The 23,036-nt window shown below is 46.3% G+C and overlaps 1 protein-coding gene across 1 annotated transcript in view; it reads right to left on the bottom strand.

The window, feature by feature from the left end:
• Positions 1-605: 605 nt before the first annotated feature.
• LOC135903970 (uncharacterized) overlaps positions 606-23,036 on the bottom strand; it is a 309,023-nt gene continuing 286,592 nt past the window's right edge. Inside the window, exon 4 of the transcript XR_010564975.1 lies at positions 606-782. The gene's annotated coding sequence lies outside the window, so the exon portion shown is untranslated. The remainder of the gene's footprint in view (positions 783-23,036) is intronic.

Consider the following 23,036-nt stretch of genomic DNA (forward strand, 5'->3'; position numbering starts at 1 on the left):
GGTCGTCATGTAGCACCCCACGGATGATGATGATGATGATGATTCTGATGGTGATGATGATGATGTTGTTGTTGTTGATGATGATGATACTGATGACGACGACGACGATGACGACGATGCTGCTGCTGCTGCTGACGATGATGATGATGATGATGATGATGATGATGATGAATTTAAATAAATACCAGAGCGTGTCTAAAAGTCCTGACTGGCGTAAGCAAAGGAGCAGTGCCTTCGTGGTTCTGATTGTGCACGTGACTTCAGAGAAGACCTACACCGTTGCGGACGATGACATTGATCGCCTCCTTTCCCACGTCTTGCAAGACGGAGACGAGGCTTGCTGTATCCGGCTGACACAATTCATCAGCGGGGAATTCGCGACTGCTCCCACGAAAGAGAAAGGCTTAAAGCGCTCAAACTAGCCACGCCTGTTCTGTCTCACCACCACGGCCGACAGGAGGAACGTACGCTCCCCGTACGGGTGTGACGCCGGTGAGTCACGTAATTCCTGCAGTTTCTGTTTGCTACTGGGGCCTCCCGGCTTCACAAACGGCAGCAACAGCAGTCGCGGACGCTTTATATTAAGCTACCAGCTTCACAGTTCAGTTCATGGCCCTTACGTGAACGGTACCTGTTACCATGCGACTCACGCCACGCAACAACTGACGCTTGTTGTTGGTGCTGTCGTTGTCGTCGTCGCTGTTGTTGTTCTTGTGGTTCTTGTTCTAGGAAGATTTTGGTGCCTGCAATCCTCTTCGCTGACTTGGAATCTTCCCAAAACACTGCAAATGTTACAAGCTAGAATGAGCGAAACAGATACCGTGACAGCAGTGCCAAATGTCACGAAGAAAATGCTCCCGGTGAGTTGCAAATGAGGTCCCTCGTTAATGTCACATGCGTGTAACGGTTCACTTGTATTATATAAACAACAATAGGAAACAAAATCATCTGTCATTACACTCTGTGAAGGTGGATGACTAGCGAAGCTGTTTAGCACACGACATAGAGGTGGCACAGAATTTTGAGCAAAGGTACGAACCCATTTATTGTCTTAATCGTTGGTCATCGTGACGAAAGGTACGCACACACATTTATTTTTATACATAGGCGTTATTTTGTGTTATACATTCATTATATACATTCGTGTTTTCATTTCACGATATATTGAGGCAAAGAATTTGTGACCGAAATCACCACACCGGCTGGCAATGAGCCAGTGCAGTCAGCACCTTCGCAGAGGGAGGGGCTGGATGGGAACGCTGGCATGATGAGCGTCAACGGAGCCAGGCGTAGAAGACGACGACTACGAACGCGCGAGCAGTGGCACGAGTGCGTTCGTGCGGTTACGCCGAGGGACGCCAACGAGACAGCTGTTATAGAAGACGACGACGAACGCGCGAGCAGTGACACGAACCACTGCTGATGACATTTTTTGTTCACGCACATTTGTTGACGGACACGGTACTGAATGTAAATGCTATAGCAAGATATGAAGATACAAGGTAACATATATGAAGACATATATACAAATAAATAACAGTGGCGAGAACAGGATACAAAACATAACTGAAAAAAATTGTACCGAAACCATCGCCGATGATTTTCAATGTAAGCGAATAGACAAACGCTTGAAGAAATCTATTGGCTTGATTAAAGGACCGGTGCTCTTAACGGCGTATATTTGTTGTTGTAAGGATATTTGAGTAGCGCTTCTTGTTTCATCACGTAATTCCGTGAGAACAAAGCCGTTAATCACTACATCTGCAGCGGTTGTATAGGTAGAAAGCACGTGCGCCTCAACGATCTCGAATAGTTGCCGTTCGGCGACGAACGCGCCTCGCAACTCAGTGGCGCGAATGCATGCGTCCTTTGCATAGGTGCAATTTCCGATCACCATCCTGCAACCATCAAACATCGACCCCATACATGGGCGAAAGTGCAAGTCGCTTTGAAACGGGCACAAATATTGTGTGATCACGAAGGGCAAACATGGCTGGTATAACGTAAATATTACGTTCTAATGCTATTCCGTCTTGCTGTTCGTCAGTGGTCCGAGCGGTGCTCTGCTAACGTTGTCATGGTATCGGGCGTACGCGAGCAGTGAATGGTGTGAAAGGAATAGAATGGAGCGAAAGGAATACTTACATTAAGCCGGCCCTTCACTATCACGTCGGCGCAACGGGCCTTCAGGTTTGGTCAGGTCTGAACCAGTATCTATGTTCCATGATTAGTTATTCCATTCGATTGTTGTTCGAATTATTACTGACACGACGAAAGGCGATATGCACACGTGGTTCGTTGGACTTGGTACGAATGATAGTGACGAGGAAAAATAGCCAACTTGAGTTCGAAAATGTCGTTGGCCAGAGATGCACAATTCTACAAACGACGTTATACAAGAGCGAAAGGCGAGAGACTTCGCGACAGCAGGATAATTAATCAATAAATCAACCAATCAATAATTCTGATGTGCCGAGAAACAACACTGAGGTCTGGCTGCTGGTGCACAGAAAAAACGAAAGCAAAAAGGTAAAAATGTATAATAATAAATTATGAGCTTTTACGTGTCAAAGCCGCGATCTAATTATGAGGCACACCGTAGTGGGGGACTCGGTGTGTTTGTACTACCTGGGGTTCTTTAACGTGCACCTAAATAGAAGTACAAGGACGTTTTCGAATTTCACCTCCGTCGAAATGCGGCCGCCGTGGCCAGGATTATCTACCGCGAAGGATAAAAATGTAAAACTACGACTAAGAATTATGGGATAACGAAAATAGAATAAAAAATCAAAAACAAAAAGGAAAGGAATAGACAGCTCCATGAAGAACAACAATACAGCAATAGCACACAATTGAGAGGTGAAGAACATATACGGAAAGAGAAAAAAACTATGGGAAGTCAGGAGAGAAGGGCAGCTCGAAAGAAGGCTCAATAGGAAGTGCGAAGCTCGGAATAGAAAGGAGATAACGTGTTTTGAAAACATTAAGATGGAGAAAATGACAACTGTAAAAATTTTGCATTATGTGGAGAGGCTAGTGTCTGCTGAAAAAAGGCAGGAACGTGGAAGGGCCCTGGTAGTCTTCTGCGGAACCAGCAGTGAAACAGAAGCTAGTAGATCCAAGCATGTAATGGTTGCATGAATGATTTTGTATAAAAGGAGGACGTCGGTAGTACTACGTCTGCAGCTAAGTGACGGAAGTGTAGGATGATTATTCTAACTTGAAAAGTTGTTCTTGCGTGAGGTCAGAAAACGATGTTTATATATAAGCATCGACTTTTTCAGCACACGCTCACTTAATATGGTCTTTGAATTGCTAGTGCCATTCGACACCACTGACACCTATTCAAGTAATGGAAAACGTATAAATACGAGCAATTCGAGAAAGGGAAGTGGGGTACGGAAACCTCTTGTAAGCCTGCCGATGGAACCGAGCACTCGCAGGCGTCGTGATACTAGGCGCTTAGATTGGGTGGAGAAGGCTGACGTGCTATCACAAAGCACATCGAGGTCGCTTGTTTCAACATCTGTGTAATAATCAATCAATAAATCAGTCAAACAAAATTCAATCATTTTTAATAACATGCCCAGGAACAGTCTGGTGGTCTTGACACTGGCGCACGTGAGAAATGGTGTAACATGCACACACAGATAAACGAACAGAAAGCGGACTTACCATACAATTGCGGTTTACAATATATAGTATACATAATGTAACACAACACAGCACATCATAACATAATATAGCACAAAAGAGCATTACTGGGCAAATATAACACATACCATAGAGAGAAAAAAACATTGAACGAGATTTCTGGAAATCTGGTCACCGAGCACACGGTGTCCTTCATATGAAACAAGGCGGACACCACACAGCATATACAAAGAACACCGTCATTTCTTGAAACAGGTCATGGAATAGAGGGCTGCCCGGAAAGTGGGCAGAAATTGTCTTGTCCATTGAACCTGTCAATCTTGTGTGAGTGTTCGTTGCAGGTCTGCAGAATCCTGGCCAAGAGATTATTTGAGGCGCCAGAAGTATAGATACATAGGAAGGCCTAGGCGCCCTAGTTATTTTTGACGGAATTCTCATACGTTATCTAACATTTCTGTAAAATCAATGAGGCCATTCACAAGCTTGAACAAGAAAGTCAAGCAAGCTTTCGTGAGTGTGCAGTCCAGGTCTTCCAGAACGAGCGAAGTCTGAGAGCGAGGCTGTTGTTCACGGTCGACCTGCCTGGAGCGCCGATATCATAGTATCAAAGGGCAAAATGGTCATCCACCCGAATGTACCACCAAGCTACAAAGGAAACCCATACGGGCTTCTCAGAAAGAAAGCCTCGTAATTGAAGAAAAATTGGTCCGGGCCCGGACCAGGACGAATTTTTCTTCAACTGCGTAGCTTAATTTCTAAGGAACCCGTACGGGTTTCCTTTGTAGCTTGGTGCTATATTCGGGTGGATGACAATATTTTCCTTTCATAATACTTCCTCCACCTTGCGGGATTCCGCAGAATTGATTTGCGATATCGATGTAGAGAGATAAATTTTCTCTGAACTCTGTAAACTCGATCGTTGTTATATCGGCAAGTACTGGTCCGAATTACAGCGATATATTCCAGCAAAGGTTGGCAGAAGGATGTGTACAGCTTAAGCAATACACCTGTATTTCTGAACTACATCGACATTCGACTTGCTGTGCCCAGGGTGCGCAGGCCCCGTTTAGTGATACTTTTCTATGTGGGGCGAGAAGGTGACTTTGTATCAGAGATTATTCCAAGGTTTTACTCTCTCTCTCTCTCTCTACAAGGTCAGTAACTTTGCATTGCTGAGAGAGTGTGGCTTTGTCCAGATGGTAAAGGAGACGGAATTCATCTGTCTTTCGTGTATATGACATTAATTTCGTCTGTCGGCCGTTTAGCACTAGTTAGTTATGCACGCACCAATTGGCAAGGGCGTGTACATCCTAATTTGTTGAAGTAGAGCGCAGTCACAACGGCTGCTATTTTTTTAGTATGCTAATGCTAATGTAAGGCGCATAAAATAAGAAAGGCGAGTGCTTTATGACTTTGGATACATCATTCACTAAAAGACAGAAAAGAAGCGGTCCAAGGACAGAGCCCTGTGGCACACCACTGGTAGCTATGTAGAGTGGTGATTAATATCAAAGGGAACACCAACGATTTTTTTTCAAACGCCTGTAGAGGCTAAACACACATGCGCTTCATAAATGTATTCAACTATACTAAGTGTTCAAGAGGGAAACCTATGATTATGCAACCATTACCTAAATTTGAACCCATACATCAACAGTTATCGTCGTTTTTAAAGAATTCACAATCCCCTTTCGTAGTGATGACGACTGTACCTGCATGAGGACTGTCCGTTGGAGGTCAGATACCGGTGTCGGTCTGACAGGTAGCCTCGTAGCAAAGCAACAACGTGCAGAAACACTGGTTTTGTGGAGCGTAGTGAACAACATGGCATGACTGAAAACATGAAGCGCCTTGTTTAGGTCACAGTATATAGTAGTTGACTCTTCTCGATCGCTTCTGACGCGTGGCCATAAGGCTGCCAAGGTTTGTTGCTGTTGAACGGCCCGGTATAAACCAATGTTGATTGGGTATTAGGCTGTTCCGCATGCTGCATGCGATGTCGGGAGAGTACAGGATAGGCTCAAACATTTTCGACGCAGAGTGGTGGAGAGATATTGGCCTCTAGTTTATAACGGCAGTTTTCTAGCCTGCTTTGTGGGCGGGAATGACATGATAGATTTTCCATGGTATAGGAAATGCTCATGTTTTGAGGCAGGGGCCCTGTAACGTACAACTATTCCAATCTGTTTTTAATCCAATCTCCTGACGTCAAATTTAGGTAACCATCGACGCAAGCACCGGGCGATATCCTCCAGCATTGTTTGAAAAGGCCACTCAAACGCGCTCCTCGTTTATAGATCAGCTTTGTTTGCGTTCAAAGCGAATAGCATTGCCTACAGTGAGTGTTTTTTCCTTATCTAATTGGCTGACAAGAGGTGAGGAGCACGCTCAAGCGGAGAGGATCTCGAAGACGCCGAGCCAGCACAGTGAAAGAAGATAACCAAATGAGAAAGGTGGTACCGGCGTCTGCGATTGGTCTGCTTTCCCTTACTTATAGCGAATTCCGACGGCAGATTCGGAGCACTTCCCGAGCAAAGCTTTCTGCTCTTTTTGGAGCAAGACTATTTCAATGGCAGAACGGCAGTGCCAGATGAGTGTTCCAATGCATATTGAGATCACTCGCTTAGGCGAAATCACTCCGCGGAGCATGCGAAACTGTTCTGCAAAATTTGGCGGAGTGAACCGGAACTCTCGGCCGAAGTATGAAGTATTTCCCTTGGTATTTCCTGTTTTTTCCCAGCTTGCATCTAGGGCTCTGTTTACGCCAATATCGACGGACGGAATGGGCACCGCTACATCGCGCTGTGCGCTTTTGCTAGCGCTGCCTGAGAGCGAGAGCTCGCAATGTGAAAGCCCAAATTCCAACAGTGTAAGGATGATTCTGACCGCGACTCTGAAGCCACCGTTTACGAGCAAGTCATCGAAATCATATTTTGCCTTCGTGCCAAGGGACCATAGGTAAGCGGCTACGTCGAGGATGTCGTTCGCTGCTACTCGCCAAGCAGCTGCGTGCGATTTATAAGGATGCGGTGGTTTGAGGAGAGCGGACTGTAAGTACTAGCACAGCATTCTAGGAGGCTATAATACAAGTTAGTCGCCATGATGTAAGGATAGTACTACATACGGAAACCAAACATTACTCACCGCGATTGGCGTGACTGGTCCCACTCACTATTGGTATCAGAAGGCTAACTGCGGGTGTCGGCTGTGTTATATCGATCTCCAGGAGGGTCGTGCACACGAAGATTGTTGCGATGGAGTATACTAGACTACAACTACTACAACCATAGCGTAAATAATGTGGCTAAAGCGTAACCCTGAGGGCAAGTGACCGGGAAGGATAGCTCCGGCTATAGAGTCTGCCATCTCTCGCCGCGAGCGCCTCTACTGCAAAGCCGTGTCTGCACCATGCCAGCCATGCCTTCTGCTAGAGAAAGGGTGGTTGCGCTTCGTACCGACACTCGAGTTCGACAGTGCCCTGTAGCTTTCTAGAATCCCGGCACTCGACACTGTGCACAGCGGTGCCCTCATCATATGTGTCCCATCAGCTTGGTCACCTGTTCACGTCACGGCATATTCGTTTGCTCCATACCCTTGTACATTTTATTCGGCTTTTCGTACTTCGTAGTTTCAATTGTCCCTCTATATGTTATCTTCGAAAATGTCGCCTTTTCTTCGCAGAGGCCAACAGACGCATGTGCCAAGCTAATACGAGGAAGTGCGCAAGATTTTGTAAAAGCTTTTTTTTTTGTATGTTATGTGTTTGCATACGCTCACTTGTACCCTGCCTTTTCGGAAATAAATCTTTCATTGCTCGTTGGTGCTTGTGTTATCGCCAGTCTCTATGTCCCTGTAGTTTCGTGCGCGCTACGCTATGCATCACGGAGAAGTCGCCACTGACGGGCGAAGGTACAGCCGAACCGGCACGGAAGGGGCGCTGGGTAGCTGCAGTATATACGGTTACATTATGCGCACGAGCGCATCCTTGCTCTGGTAGCAGGTCTTGTGTTCCAAATGCGGATTTGGAGGCGTCGCTCACGGAGTCGGTCGCCCACTGTAACTCTGCCATTGGAGTTCAATATTGCTGGTCGAAAACCACGGCGGCGTGCAACAGAAGGTTAAAAGTGGCGCTAGAACGGATCCTCAGCAAGGAAGAGTTGGCAGAGCGATGTCATATACGTGCCGAAAGGACGCGGTAACATTATACTGCTGTGCAAGTATTTTTATTACGTGCAAATAAATATATGCTTCCTGCGAGCTCCGAGTAGCTAGTGCCAGAGCGACCGGCGGGTAACCATCTTCTATTCATTTCGGAGCGGAGCAATCTCCGGCAATTCGGAAAAAAAGTTGGGTCTCGTTCGGCGTATTAATGTATTTTTAAGGGTACGCATCACTTTCACGTGGTGAGTTTTCGCGGTATTGTGACGCCGCGTGACAGACAGGCGAAGTAGCCGCAGCCCGGAAGCTTTTGACCAATAGTAGAGGGCTGATGGCGAAAAAGGTGTAGAATCAGAAATAATTATTTTTCTTTCGTTCGGTCTAATCAGGCATCATTAGTGTGCACATATCATATCAGATAAGGCATTGTTGCGGTTTTCGTGACGTCGCCTGACAGACAAGAGAAATGGGGGTGGCCTGAAATTTTTTTGACCAACTGTGGAGGGCTGATTGCAGATCGAATTGGAATAGAAAAGTTCGGAATAGCTTTACGTTATAGCGCCGTAAGTGCTGTATATATACAAGTTACTATTGTACTAAGCACACCACTTAATGATTTAATTAGAGCCAAGGAATGTCATAAGGGCCACATGACAGCGATGGCGCTGCGCTGCGAATACTTGTGGTGACAAGTTCTTCACTAATACACGTGCTTGGCGCATCATCACTGAGTATAGGAAGGTTGGACGAAGTGGGGTCACCGCCACTGTGGGTAAACTAATCAAAACTTTTGCGCAACAACATCTGATACGTCCTTGATAGGTTCATGATTACTTGTTAACAGTTACCTTGTTACTTGTTACTTCATGCTGACTTCAGTTGCACATATTTGCAGAAATCTCTAAGTTAAAAGAAAAAAACATTTTCTACTGAGTTTATGTGGTTATTGTGATCCCGACTGTACATTTTCCCACAGAGATATCGGTACTCCTTGATTTCAGATCTCCATTTCTCTGATCCGTGTGGAAGTGCTCTTTGTATTTCAGCAATCTGCGAAGTTCGGTCGAAAACGAAAATGGGCAGCATGAAGTTCGACTTCATTCTATAGGAGAACGCACATATGCGTTGCCTCCTGCAGGACACCAGCGAAAAGTTGAACTTGCTCATTGGCATTATCTTACATTATTAGAGGGGACCAGTTTGGCTTGGAAAGACGGTGATAAAAACTGACGTAATCACCATCAGCGAAGTTATACTGCGGAGGGCCCGACGGTTTTGGCGCATTTCTCTTGGAACCTAGGCTGAGTGTTGTGACAATTGGAAGACGAGAATGATACTCGACTGCTCGAACCAGTTGTCTGTCACCATGAGATACACACGTGCTTTGAATGTTCGACAAGTACAAGTCCAATATGTTGCCAGTCGAGTTCGGTACGTGGTTCAACTGTTAAAGGTTGTTGAAAAAGATAAACTCAAGGAGATTGGATAATTTATGCGTTTATTCTTAATAATAATAATAATAATAATAATAATAATAATAATAATAATAATATTAATGCTAAACAGCCAGCTCCTCTCATCAGGACAAAGGAAGCACTGCGCGCTCGTTGTAAAGCGCAAAAACTTTAATGCGGCTTATGCTAACGCCATACAACCGCGGCGAACGAAACCGAATCCCGAGTGCCTCCGCGGGGGATGCAGCGAAACGCGGTGGCGCGCGCCTGCGTTTTTCCGCAAACACGCGCTTATTGAAAATGCGCTAGAAAGCGGCGGCACTTTCGTTGAAACGTGGCGTGCGCGCTCTTTCAACGCCGTCCGGCGTGAGTTTTAGCGCGCCGGAAAGTTCTTGTGTCGTCCGGCGCTGGGCGTGTCGGTGCCTGTGCAAACATGGCGATTGTGTTGCTGCGAGGAGCTCTGTAACTCACGGAGCGGAGGTAGCGTGTCTACGCAGTTGATTCTGCAGACTTTATTCAGACATTCCCAACTAGTTCAGGTCGAGCTCTCTGTCTTTCCTGTCAATAAATTCTATCCATCGCCAAGGTGTTACCTTTATTTAAATATGTTCAAGTTATTTGCTTAAGTCAGTTTGCTCTCCTACAACTTACGGCCCTGTAGACTACTGTGTAGTTTGCTCAAGCGTCTTCAAGAGACGAAACAGGAGATCATAAAATACGCACAAAACTCTCTGCAGAGACATGTGGCCCACGAGTGTTTGCAGTGCAGTCACGTCGACTACTTCTCAAGGGTCAGGTTGTCTTAAACGGTGTACTAGAGCACAAATGGGCTCTTCGACACCTCTCACCGGCTTGGCTCTTTCTTTAACTTTACGAGTTTTCCCTTCCAAGCACTATTTAGACATGAAATAAAGCCAAGGAATAGGGACAGATCTCCGGAGTGTCGCCAGCTATTCAAGCCGCCACTTCGCATTTTGGATGAACCTGCGAGTTTTTATTTCGGTTTCCCTTACCACTTATGAAACTAATGCGTTAGAACAAACTCGCCATTTAATCACGGGACAGCACTCATTTTGACGCCCTGGCGAAGAAAGCCTAGGCGAACAGATCTGTTACAGAGTCCCTTAAAGGGGACAGTAAAGAGGTATATTAAATTAGGCTGCATTAGTAAACTGAGCTTCTGCACGAGTAAAGCATGGACTATTACATTACCATGAGAAGAGCTACAGTAATCCAAAAAAGATGCAAGAACGAAAGGCAGCTATGTCCGGACGCCGTCATGACGTTTCCACACGAGCTTGCCGTGACGTCATCAACTATGATAGAGTCTTCTCCGGTCTAGTCCATCGTTCATCAGTAAAGCAGGGCTACATTGCAGTGCGAAAGAAACAAAGAATTAATAAGTAAGTTTCGAAACATGCTCCGCATCGATACAGCTGAAACACGAGAGAACAGTTTGAAATTGATGATGTCACGCTGACGTTCCGGCGCTAAGGTTTCGGCGCGAGATTGAAAAAGGCAAAATTTGACCTTCATTATGCCCACTTATTGTTCTCCCTAATTAATTAAAATAGAATCTTAAAGAGAGAGAGAAAACAGGGATAGGAAAGGCAGGGAGGTCAACCAGAACACCATCCGGTTTGCTACCCTACACTGGGGGTGGGAGAAAGGGAATAGAAAGAGGAAGAAAGGGAGAGTCAGCACTGAGTACGTGTAGGAGGGACACCATACACAAGGACACTATAAACGGTCTCTTAAACCGGTGCACTTGAAATACTGCACTAGTGCACGAATCGCTTTTCGAGCCCGTGATGAGTGTGGCCATGGTCCGAGTATCTTTGACTCGGTGAATGGTCTCGAGTCCAGTCGGTGTAAAGTTGCCCGCAGAGAGAGGCGTTGGACATCGTAGCGAGGGCAGCTACACAATAGGGGGCTCGGTGGTTTCCTCGCACCCACACGAGTCGCAAATCGGGCGTTCGGTCATTACCATACGGTAGGAGTACGCGTTCGTGAACGCCACTCCCAGCCACAAGCGGCACAGCAAGGTCGTTTCGCCGCGGGAAAGGCTAGATGGCAGTTGTAGCCGTAGCGTGGGGTACAGTTTGCGTAATCTGCAACTGAAGGCACTTGAAATCCAGAGATCTTGTGACTTCTTGCGTGCAAGTAAAGGCGAAGTTCCCTGGCAGCGTCCGACCTCGCCAAAGGTGTTGGACGCGTCTTGGTATCTTCGAGGGCACACCGGGCAGCCTTGTCAGCTAGGTTGTTGCCGACGATGCCACAGTGAGCAGGAACCCATTGAAATATAATGTGATGTCCTCTTTCCAGAGCTTGGTGGTGCACTTCCCTGATGTCAGATATCATCTGCTCGTAAGTTCTGTGATGTAACGCAGATTTTATACTGTGAAGAGCTGCCTTAGAATTACAAAATATGACCCACTTCTCTGTTGGCTAAATTGCATTAGTTAAGTCTGCATTAGCAGACTAAACTGATTTCACGTTGCCTTTTATGCGCCTTCAAGTTATACCAAATAATCAGCGCCATTAAAGCACCATTACCAGCAAACACTAGAGTGCATGATGGTAATGGTGATACAGTGGAGGCATGGTTGTCATTACTTGCTGCATCAAAAACAAGGCAAAGCAGACTGCATTGCTCAAGCAAGAATTATGAGTGCCCTTGATAGAGGTCCGGTGGTTCACATAGCGTGTAGTGTAAAAGAGATGGTGCTGCAGCAGAGCGAGTACTGTAAACAATCCACGCACATTATTCTTTCAAACCACCACTTGGTTTCGTATCATGAGATGTTTCTTTTCACTGTTACCTGCAGAACTCATTGCTATGTGCAAAACGGCAGCACCGCGATCGACCACCACCATGCTTGCCGCTCGTTCTGCATACGCTGTTTATGGGAGTGTATCTGCGCCTGCGACACTGGAAACGTTCATAGTTTTCAAAGGAACGAGCAATTGCTACATTTAGCGCTCAGAAAATTGCGTGATGTCATCACAGGCCCCACATTCCGTGCTTTCAAGGGCGGCACAAATTATTTAAATTAAATACACCAACCCTTATGTATTATTTCATTGGGCGCTGATTAATTCCAGTGGTTTGCAGTCTGCATCATCTCGGACAGCGTCGACGTGCGACGCCTGCAACCTCCCCGGCAGCGCTCATGACGCCAGCGTGCTGATACGCCTGGTTCGCCAGGGCGCTGTCCCTTCTGCATCGTTGGTTCACCAGGATGTTGTGCCGCGCGCTGCGTCGCGCCAACCCGTCGTCCGTGCGTATCTTGAGGACCATGGTTAGAACATCGTGCGTGCAGTTCCAAGTGCAACGCTAAATATTGCTATCGCTGTCAGTGCTTCGCCCTTCGGGCGATGCTGACAATAATTCGTTTACGTTTCTAGTGTATTGTAATCTTTTCAAATCCATTTATAAACTGCGACAAAGCATCGAAGAGAAAAAGTTCGCTTCATTAAATGTTTTATCTTGCATCACCAATCTTTTCGCCACCCCTTGCTAGCTTCCAACGTCGAAATGCGTCCACATGTATTGCTGGATCTGTACTGTGGAATTCTAATATAGGAATATCGCTATTTGTAGACAACATTTACGAATACCCTTAATCTGACCATTTTCTCCTGCAATTCCTCGTTCACAGAAGTCCTAATTTGGCTACGAACAGCTTGGCGCTGCCCTCTGAATTATCATAAACATTTCCCCTTGCGACTTCATTCTGTGCTTTTCGTTATAATTTCGAGCTACTTCCTCCCATTGCACCTGTCTTGTACACTTCTTCTGCATCTCTGAACGCCTCTTTTATTCCATTGTCTGCCATATTAGCCTAGTACTTCCATGTTACTACCATGTTACATAATGCTAAAGTGGTCCTAGATGACCAGGGCAGACAAAACAAAGGGTACCGGCAGCACCCCGAATGACCGGGGATAGTTTCTTATGAGAAACGTCATCCTGGATCAGGTACTTAGGTGAGAGATGAAGTGTGGAAATCACACCTTCACCGAAACGCAGTGATTCCCTATAGTCGCACGATGATTCCAACAATTGGCCCTCTTTCCTTGTGAACACACAGCGTGCTGACAGCTAGTCCGCTGCATTTTGCGACTCACTCATCCACTGCATTTGTCGCACCCTCAATATTTCGCGCACCATTCAGTGCCCATGCATTACAAAACCCGTCCAACACCAGAACACACCAGCACCCGTTGTCAGACTCAGTGGCTATGACATTCTCCGGTTGAGCATAATGTACAGAGTGTTTGGTGGTACCTACTCTTGGCTTCTCTACTTTACCAGACCACTCGACTTCTCACATCTGTAGGCCGCTCTCCGAAGCTCCTGGCTGTCCCGCATTGTTTCGGCGAGACGCTTTGGAAAACTTAATTGAAAGTTTGAGTACATGTCGAAGCATAGAACACAAGAAAAAAAATTAAGAAGTGCTGGAAAATTAAGCAGAATTTACAGCAAATGCATGGTTATAGAGAACGCGTTTCTTCACGGCTCAATGCGTCATTTCAAAGGTGCACGTTACAGAGTGCTAGAGAGAGAGAGAGAGAGAGAGATGAAATGCAGGGATGTTAACCAGAGGCGAATTTCCGGTTTGCTATCCTGCATTGGGTGGGGGTCATAGGGATTGGAAAGAGGGAAAGGAGAGAAAGAAAAAGAAGAGGAAGAAAAAGAACAGGTACAGGTAACAGAGTCTTAGAAATTCAAAGTCACCCTACAGAGCACTTTGCTTCGGCGTTCTCACTACTTGGGCATTGCTTCGGTATGTCCGAACCTCAGCAATAAATTACAAGAATTCGCTAATGGCAATTACCGAATATGCACTCGCCGTGATAGACTCACGCTACTTGAGTCAGAGAGGTGTTCGCGTTCTTGACGCGCTAGCAGTGGTGATGTCGTGCACTATATTGAGTAGCGTTTACAGTCATCTGTGTTCTGAACGATCGAGATATGCAGGTCTGTTTTTTATTCTTTTTTTTCGCCTAAGGATCGAATATTGAAGGCAAGCGCTGTCGTAACTTTCTCCTCCCGCCTCGCTTGCACGTACACGCGCACATATTCCAATAAACGATGGTCTGGTTTCGGTTATCGAGTTGGAGAGCGCGTGGTGTGTGGCATTTGCGATTTCTTCTATTCGCCTTTCTTATCGCCTTCGTGCTGACCGCGCTTTCGGGACGCTAAAGGTTAGAGTCCCTCGCTTTGTCACTACAATGTCGCAGCGTATCCTGTTCGACAGAAACGCGACAGGACGGAGCGCTCGCGCCTGGAATCATTTCCGAATGCGCGCCGACCGCCGCCATCGGCGCATTCACTCGGTTCTCCGCGACTTCCGCTCCAGAAGTGCTTGCTCGCTTCCTGCGCCGCGCGTTTCCGCCCCGGAGTTCGCGACCACGGCACGCGCGGCGGCGGCGGTGTATTCGCGCGTGTTTATACGCCTCGCGCAATGGCTGGCGTGTTTGACAACTTGGGCGGAAAACGCGACAGTTGAGCCTTTCGCATTGAAATGAGTCCCGGCCCGCTCTCCCGGCGCCGAACAATGACCTTTCTCGCGAGCTCAGGTTTTACACCCGTTATCGGCGCTGTTTGCCAGCGAGCGCGGCGGGGAATCTCGAGCAAGGTACGCCTGCGCACGCCTGTGTGTGTGCGTGTGTGTGCGCGCCCGAAGGCCGCCATACAGCGTCGCTATGTACACACGCATGCTAGTAGGACATACGCGTGTGCGCACACTACCGCGACGTGCGTGCCTCCTCCATCCACGCCCGGCCAGTGAATTCAAAATCCTCGAAATGTGTTATCAGAAGGCAAATTGAATCGGGAATCGAAAACAGTCTGCTCCGGGCATATTACGATCTCACCTCTGCAGGCGTGCGTGCTTCACCGATGGTCGGCCAGGCATGCCTCGCGTCTCCTAACGGCGCTGTAATGTAACAACCGTGAACACTTTCGCGAGCGTGCTGCAGGGACGGACCGCGCATCGTTAAATCAATTGCTGTTTTCTTCTTTGTCTTTTTCCTTGTAAGCTTATTTTTACTGCATTCCATACTTGCAGATTCAGCAACCGCCACGACCGGTGCACTAACCTACGCATTAGCACTGGTTATCTTTAAAAGTGACCAGCGATCAGTGCCTGTGCTAACTGTACGACTTGCTGCATGCAGCCGATGGCTGCATGGTTTTGCTGCCCTATTCTAGTAATGGTGCAGAGTACTTGCTGGCAATTTGACATGAGCATGCAGTTACGTAAACACTCGAAAAAGTGGTGAAAGTGTAGAGAGAGGTGAAATGAAAACTGCAGAATAAGCATGAGTTTCTAGTTTGATGAAAAATATGCCGGCCATAAATACAATGACCAGCTGGTTCAGGAGGTTATTGAGGCAGCTGAGATTGCCAGACTTGGTGACCGATGGCTCAACTCATATTTTCTTCCTATTCCGAAATCTTACCACAGTAAACAAACTTCGACATTATTCGTAAAGACTGAAACGTCAATTACCGTGGAGGTGGTGTTCTTATCGCTACCAATCGTCGACTGCATTGTACACTAGTCAACTTATCATCCCTATTAGAAATGATTTGGCTATGCTGCAACACGTCGCTGCCGCGCACTTACATTGGAGTCTGTTATCGCCCACCGAACGCTAATGGAACTGTTGGATATGGCTTTCATGACGCTTTGAACAAGCTAGCTAAGACACGCCCAAATGTTCCAATTCTGCTCTTCGGTGATTTCAATTTTCCCTCGATTGACTGGTCTAACCTTACTTCTACGTTATCAAAAAATAACGCGGCTTCCCAATTCATCAACACATGCCTCACTTTCGGTTTATCCCAGCTCATCACCCAGCCAACACGCACCACCTATCATTCCTCAAACGTTCTTGACCTTATTTTGACTTCGCACCCCGAAAGTTTCTGCGTAGTTACACATATGCAAGGCCTCAGTGACCACACAATTACCCATACTACATTTTCCTATAATTTACTCAAAAGTAAAAAAACAAAAGAAACTTACACTTGACGACCGAGGCGACTACTCCAGCGTAATAGATGAATTATCAACCTTCTACGACCATCTCGCCTCGACGTATCAGTACCGCTCAACCGAATCGAACAGGCTCCTTTTTAATGCAGAGATGCAACGATTAATTAGACCATTCGTACTATTACAGTAAGCGAACGTGTGCAATCACCTTGGTTTAACACAAACTTAAAGCGTCTAAATAATAAGAAAAAAACGCCTCTTCCTACGTGCTAAAGATACCAATTCTCAATTCGCTTGAGACAAATATTACTGCGCTGCTAAAGATTACTACACACTATAGCATTAAAAATAAAAGCGAAACTTCTACTATAATACGTTACCTTCCATGCTGCAAAACAACCCTAAGGCCTTTGGGAAATGTATTTGTCCCAATGAATCTAACAATATACACATATGTTGCTCCAACCCCGATGCCGTAGTCGCTAATGTATTGAATAATACGTTTTTCACTGTATTCACCCTCGAACCTCTTCAAAATCTTCGTGATGCCCCTCGTTACAATTATCCTGAGATGGCCGACATAATCTTTAACCCCAGTGATATCGTTAAGATTATAGACTACCTAAACAATTCATCATCAGTTGGGGTTGATGGCATAAATGCTAAAGTTTTAAAGAACACAAAACACATATTCAGTTTAATCTTATCGCTCATATTTCAGCAGTCGTTAACAACCGGTTAAGTTTCACAAGACTGGCGAACTGATAGAGTAATTCCTGTATTTAAGAAAGGCAACAAATATTCCCCAATAATTATACACCAATATCAATCACTTGCATCTGCTCCAAAATCATGGAACATGTTATTTACTCGAGCGTAGCTAATTTTTATCATCTGTTAATTTCTTTCGTGCTAATCAACATGGTTTTCGAAATGCCCGCTTTTGTGACACAGAGCTCGCACTTTTCATACATCCCTTGCATGCTTTTATTGACCAGAACATTCCTGTTGACACCTTGTTTTCGGATTATGAAAAAGCTTTTCATAAAGTCCCTCATGAGCGTTTAATACTAAAACTTTCAAACGTTAACCTACATCCATCAGTATAAGCATAGATAAGGGCATTCCTAACTAACCGCCAACAATTCGTTTGCACAAACTCACATTCATCGCCGATGTCTTCCGTACTTTCCGGCGTACCCCAAGGAACCGTCCTTAGTCCACTTCTTTTTCCTAATCTATATTAACAGCCTTCCTTGCAACATCTCTTCTGAAATCCGCCTCTTCGCCGACGAATGTGTCATATATGGCCCTATAACTAATCCCGATGATGGCTCCAGCTTGCAAGAGGATCTTATCAAAGTATTAACTTGGTGTGGCAAATGGCTCATGGCGCTTAATGTAAGTAAGACTTCCCTGCTATCATTTCACCGCCGCGGTAACTACGTGGTTCCGTCTTATTTTATTACCGAAAACCACGTCGCACCTATTGACTCCTACAAATACTTGGGTATCCATATTTCTAATGATTTAACTTAGACACCTCATGTAAACGACATCAGCAGTTCGGCTAACCAGTTATTGGGCTATCTTCGACGCAATCTGGTGTTTGCATCACCTTCTATTAAGTTACTTGCTTACAAGACCCTCATGCGCCCCAAACTTCAATACGCTAGCGCTGTTTTTGACCCTCATTACGCTAACCTAATCAACACCCTCGAATCCGTTCAATACCGCGCCGCTAGATTCATTCTATCTGGCTATTCCAACACCAGCAGTACCACAGCATTAAAAGCACAGCTTGATCTGCCCCTCCTCTCGCCAGACTCGCTCTTTTTCACAGATTTTATCATTCACTGCCACCGGATAACAAGATTATCAGACCACTTTACCGCTATTCCCGCAATACTCACCCCCAACGCTGTGTACCCCCCACGCGCACGTACGGTCACATACCAAAATTCATTTTTTTGTCCGAATTTCCAATGATTTGTATCACCTGCCAGAACACATCGCCATCATCAGTGACCTGCCACGTTTGAAGTCTTCAATCGAAGCCTATCATTCAACTCTTTTCACCTAGCCAACATTTTGGCCATGTTACGCCCACCCCTCATATAATGTCCCGGCCAGGGACCTTTGAGGTATAATAAATAAATAAATAAATAAATAAATAAATAAATAAATAAATAAATAAATAAATAAATATGTGCAATGACTTGTCTGTGACACGCGTGATTACTGTGGGCAAATGTATAAGAGGCCGTGTTTCTTTCAAATAAACGTCGTTTAAAGTCAGCGCTCGTGGTGTCGGCTTCTCGTCTCGTGTCCCCGTCTACGTTCTGCGCTGTTAACAGCAGGTTGCTTTCCTTGTGTTTATTAGCTCTACACGCTCCTCGCGAAACAACCTCTGCGTATACGTATTCATGATACGGTTGAAAGCAATTCGCGATTTACTTTAATTATTTTTGTTTGCCCAAACTCAGCGTTAAAGGACAAAGAGGGCGATGATCGTATTATAAAGATACGTAAGCCCGAGGAGGAAGAAAAGAGAACAACACAAACAAAACGGCAAAACAAATAAGTAGATAAATAAACAAACAAAAACGACTGCCTCCTTTCTTATGTACACGAAAAGGTGACGGAGAAACCGAAGCTGAGCGCGTGAAAGTTGCCAGAAGGAAACAGGAAACACAAACTTTGCAGCGCCAATGCAGCAATAACGAAAGCGAGAGGGCCGAAGTCTCCACTTCATGTCACCCCTCCCGCTATAGCCGCTAGTGAACACTTCGTGTACTACGATGGGAGCTTGGGATACAACAGGCCAGGACACACAGACACACATACTCACGGCCAGGGGAGGCCCCAATCCCAGGCAATACCATCTGGGTCCAGCAACACGTGAATCACACCCGAACCGGAGTACAAGACAAAGCAGTATCTGGCCGCCAGGCGCAGGGGTACGCGGGACTGCATTGCCGAGCTTAACGGGCCGTGTACACCCTGATTCAGCCCAGGATGCACTGGCCCAATCCACCCCGCGCGGTGCCGCGTTTCCCCGCGAACAGTCCGCATCCCACCGCGCGCACTGGAAGTACTATACGCGTGTATCGCATCACTTGTAAGGTTTAATAGATGCGAGTAATACTAGCAGCCTCTACCAGGAACATAAAATTATGAAAGCAGCTTTTGAAATGCGCAAAAAAAAGAGAAGCTTCGTTTAGTTCTTTATGTGGGTTGTAGGACCAAGTGTTGGCGCTTGTAATTATACTACACAGAATATGCTAACATCGCGAATCGTAATTGTTTGTGCATAAAGTTGTGGCAATTTCTCCCGAAGGGCGCACAGCGATATGAAAATTGAACGTGGCGCTTGAACTCATTGTATGGTGTTCTAACTGCACGAGGTTGCTACACCTTGGCGCGACACAGAACGCTAGGCAACGCTTGATGAACATGGAAGGAACACCTCCCTGGCAGATACCAGGCGTCTCACAACGATGGTTCGCAATCGCAGATGTCGCACCTCGTTGGCGGACGAGAGGAGACCAGCGGCTAACCGTCGGTATTAGTCTGCGCCCAATGAAATATTAGATAACATTAGCTCAGCGTCTACTACTCAAACCAGAGTACACGCACAGCAGCACAACAAGAACGCTGGTGTACTTAGAGGACGCGTGTGCGCAAAGCTCGTGCCAGCGGCGGAAGGAAGAAGGCTGCCCCTGCAGCACCAAGGCGGTGATTGAGCGTTGCGTAGACGGTGCGTCCGCTCCGCTTTGTCGCTTTTGCAGCCAAACGCACTCGGTGTCTCCAGAGGCCCTCTAGTCCTCAGCACGCGAGCCGCACATGCGCCGTCAACGGGAGAGCTAGATGGACAACGGCGTGCGCACGTCTCGAGCATCTGTATAATTGCCGTCGCAATAAAATATAATAGCAATAGTAGCTTATCACAATAAAATAATAATAATAAACAACACGCGGCTTACTCCCATGAGGGGTGAGCTTAAATGTGGGCCTTCGACGTTTCACCGGTTCCTTCGACTGTTCGACGAATGTACGATTTGCTCATTCATTTGTAAATCAAGACAGATGTTCAAAGGAAGATGGCAACTTGAAGTGATGAGCAGTAGTCAAACAACTAATATCGCTGAAGCGAATGTGGCTTCGGCGACATTCCTTGTCCAACTACGGCTCGTCACTTTATTCATATGCAGGTCGTCATAGCGAGCTCATTGAATTTCGTTTTGTTCATAAGCCACTACCGCGTACTTTATTCGCGCAGGAGCAAGTCTCAAAAATCTTGCGATTTCCAATTTCTCTCTTAATGCATGTGCACTTACGCGATGACTATTCTCTGCAGTGATGCAGAGAATAGTCATCGCGTCGCCAAATAATTCACGCAGGCTATTTATCCCAGTGTTCTGGGAGTCTCATTGGAAAACCTGCATGAATACCGCCTCCACGCTATGTGACATCCACGTAAAGGAGGTGTGTATTTCGACTTCGACACCCACAAACGTTGGCTGCATATGCCGCAAAAGTCGATCGCATATATAATGTTGGTGTGGGAACTCAGAATTCCTTTAATTTTTTTGTTTTTAAGTTATGCCAATTCGATGGCGCCCTTGTGGCATCAAATAAATCACCCAAGGAATTTATACGTTGACGAAACCCGCCAGCACTATTGTCCGGTACGGTGTCATTATTCGGATTGTTTGTAAGATAGAACTTCTTGTTTTCTATGGTCTCTATCGAATGACGTTTGTGGCACACATAGTAAGCGGTGGCAGGTGCTGCAAGAAGTGCCCATTAGAAACTTGGCAATGTCGTAGAAAGTGTTTCTGCGGGGAGTACGAAGGCAAAAGGCAATGCTAAAGTATCGGCCTGAGTCTGCCACGTTAACGGGACACAGCTTAATGCTTCAACTATCGCCATTTCCAAATTAGCAAAACTTGATGAGTAAATTCTGATGTCGTGATTGCACATTGTGACCCAAGTTCATCCGTCTGCTTCAAATAAGACAGAACAACAGTTCTGCTTAGTATACCACGTAAGCGACATGCACCCTATGTACAAAAGCCTACACAGAAAAGACCACATAATCAATGCGGCAACGACAATCCGCCCCTCGACCTTTTAACAACGAGCAGGCGTTATTCTTTTTGCAGGAGAGTGGATAACGGGGCCAGTTGGTATACATTCGTGGTTGATTGGAAGCACAAACACACGGAAACGCACAGAGGGAAGCGCAAAGTTATTGCTTTCGCGTGTACCGAAGCGGGCAACTCAGTCATCGCGTGTTCCAGAATCCTCACAAGACCATGGATGCTGAATTCGGCGGGTGTGGGCGCTAACATAACAATCCCCAGAAATCGCAGCGTCGGTGTTACCCCTCCCGACAGAGTGAGCGTCCAAATCCTCGAGCAGTGGCCACTGTGCTAGAAAGCACGGTATCTGGCAGCACGGTGCACACTGCGGTGTGCTCTTTCTCTTCGGCGGAGGGTCTTCCGTGCTCGTCGGTGCCTAACAGCAGCAGCAGCAGCAGCAGCCCGCTTCCTCCCCGCCAGTTCCTGGGTGGCGCTTCTTTCATTTCGCCCTGACGCGCGCCCAGCCAGCCGTGTGCACCTGAGGCCACGTGGTCTTGTCCCGCCTGTGGTGGCGGTAGTGGTGGGAGATATCACTTTGAGGGATTCGATTAGCCACCCCTCACAGGCACAACGCCCCCGCTACCCTCCACACAGGCACTAATACACGGTGGGAAGCATGCGAAAGCGCGAGGCTTGTTGCGTTCCTAGATCACCGTGCTTCTGGCGCTTTGTGCTCTCGTTTAGCGCCAATAGGCTAAATGACCAGCCGATTAGTGTGTGTTTTGGATACGTATAGTATATCCATAGAGTGACGGGAGGCTTTCATTGCCTTTGGTATAATCATCGTCAGATATTATAAGTTATGCAACACGTGCTGCGCGACGATTTTTTGCATAAGATTGTCAGCCGATACTTCAGCGCACCCACAAGAGTTATGAATTTCTTTTTCCGAAGTATAAGCTAACGCAAGGAAGGCAGGCACACACAAAATGGGCACGTTTACGTCCGGGACCCATCCGCTTTTCTATTAAATGTATATAAGTCGTTTTTTATCGCATTTTTTGTTTTCTGTTTTCATTCCTTGAAAGTATTATGGGGATATGGGCCAGCTAGCCCGACAAGCAGCCATATTGGATTTGTCACGTGGTTCGTCCGTTGCATTGCTGTCGATGTTGCTACGTTTTCCACCGTTTACCTTAACTTTACGCTTTGTAATTTCTCAAGGTTTATCGGCACAACGAACAGAATCGCTTAACGAGACCACGGATTGTAATTTGCGCGACTCATCGGCACCAAATGAAGACGCGCGCAAGGACTGATCACGATGCTCCTAGGCCACGTAACGCGAAATCACTGGAATAAGCAGGAAATTATATCTACTAAGCGGATCCATCTTCCTCGCTGCATGCCTTATTCACTGGCTCATTTCTTGTGATGAAGGTTTAAATGTTAGCTTCGTTGGTCATCGCCTAATTCTTGTTGGAATATGGCTTTATGGCGAAATAATCTGATGTATAAATCAAACCGAGCAACTCCAGCATTAAAGCTGCAGTTGAATAAAAACATACAAACAACTTAATAAAAGCAGATAATTGCACGAAGGTTATATACGGAAGGATGCAACGTATACTGGCATGTGTGCATAAATATTTATGCAAAAGAGACTATAGGAT

Source organism: Dermacentor albipictus, chromosome 1 (genome assembly GCF_038994185.2).
Source record: "Dermacentor albipictus isolate Rhodes 1998 colony chromosome 1, USDA_Dalb.pri_finalv2, whole genome shotgun sequence".
Classification (NCBI taxonomy): domain Eukaryota; kingdom Metazoa; phylum Arthropoda; class Arachnida; order Ixodida; family Ixodidae; genus Dermacentor; species Dermacentor albipictus.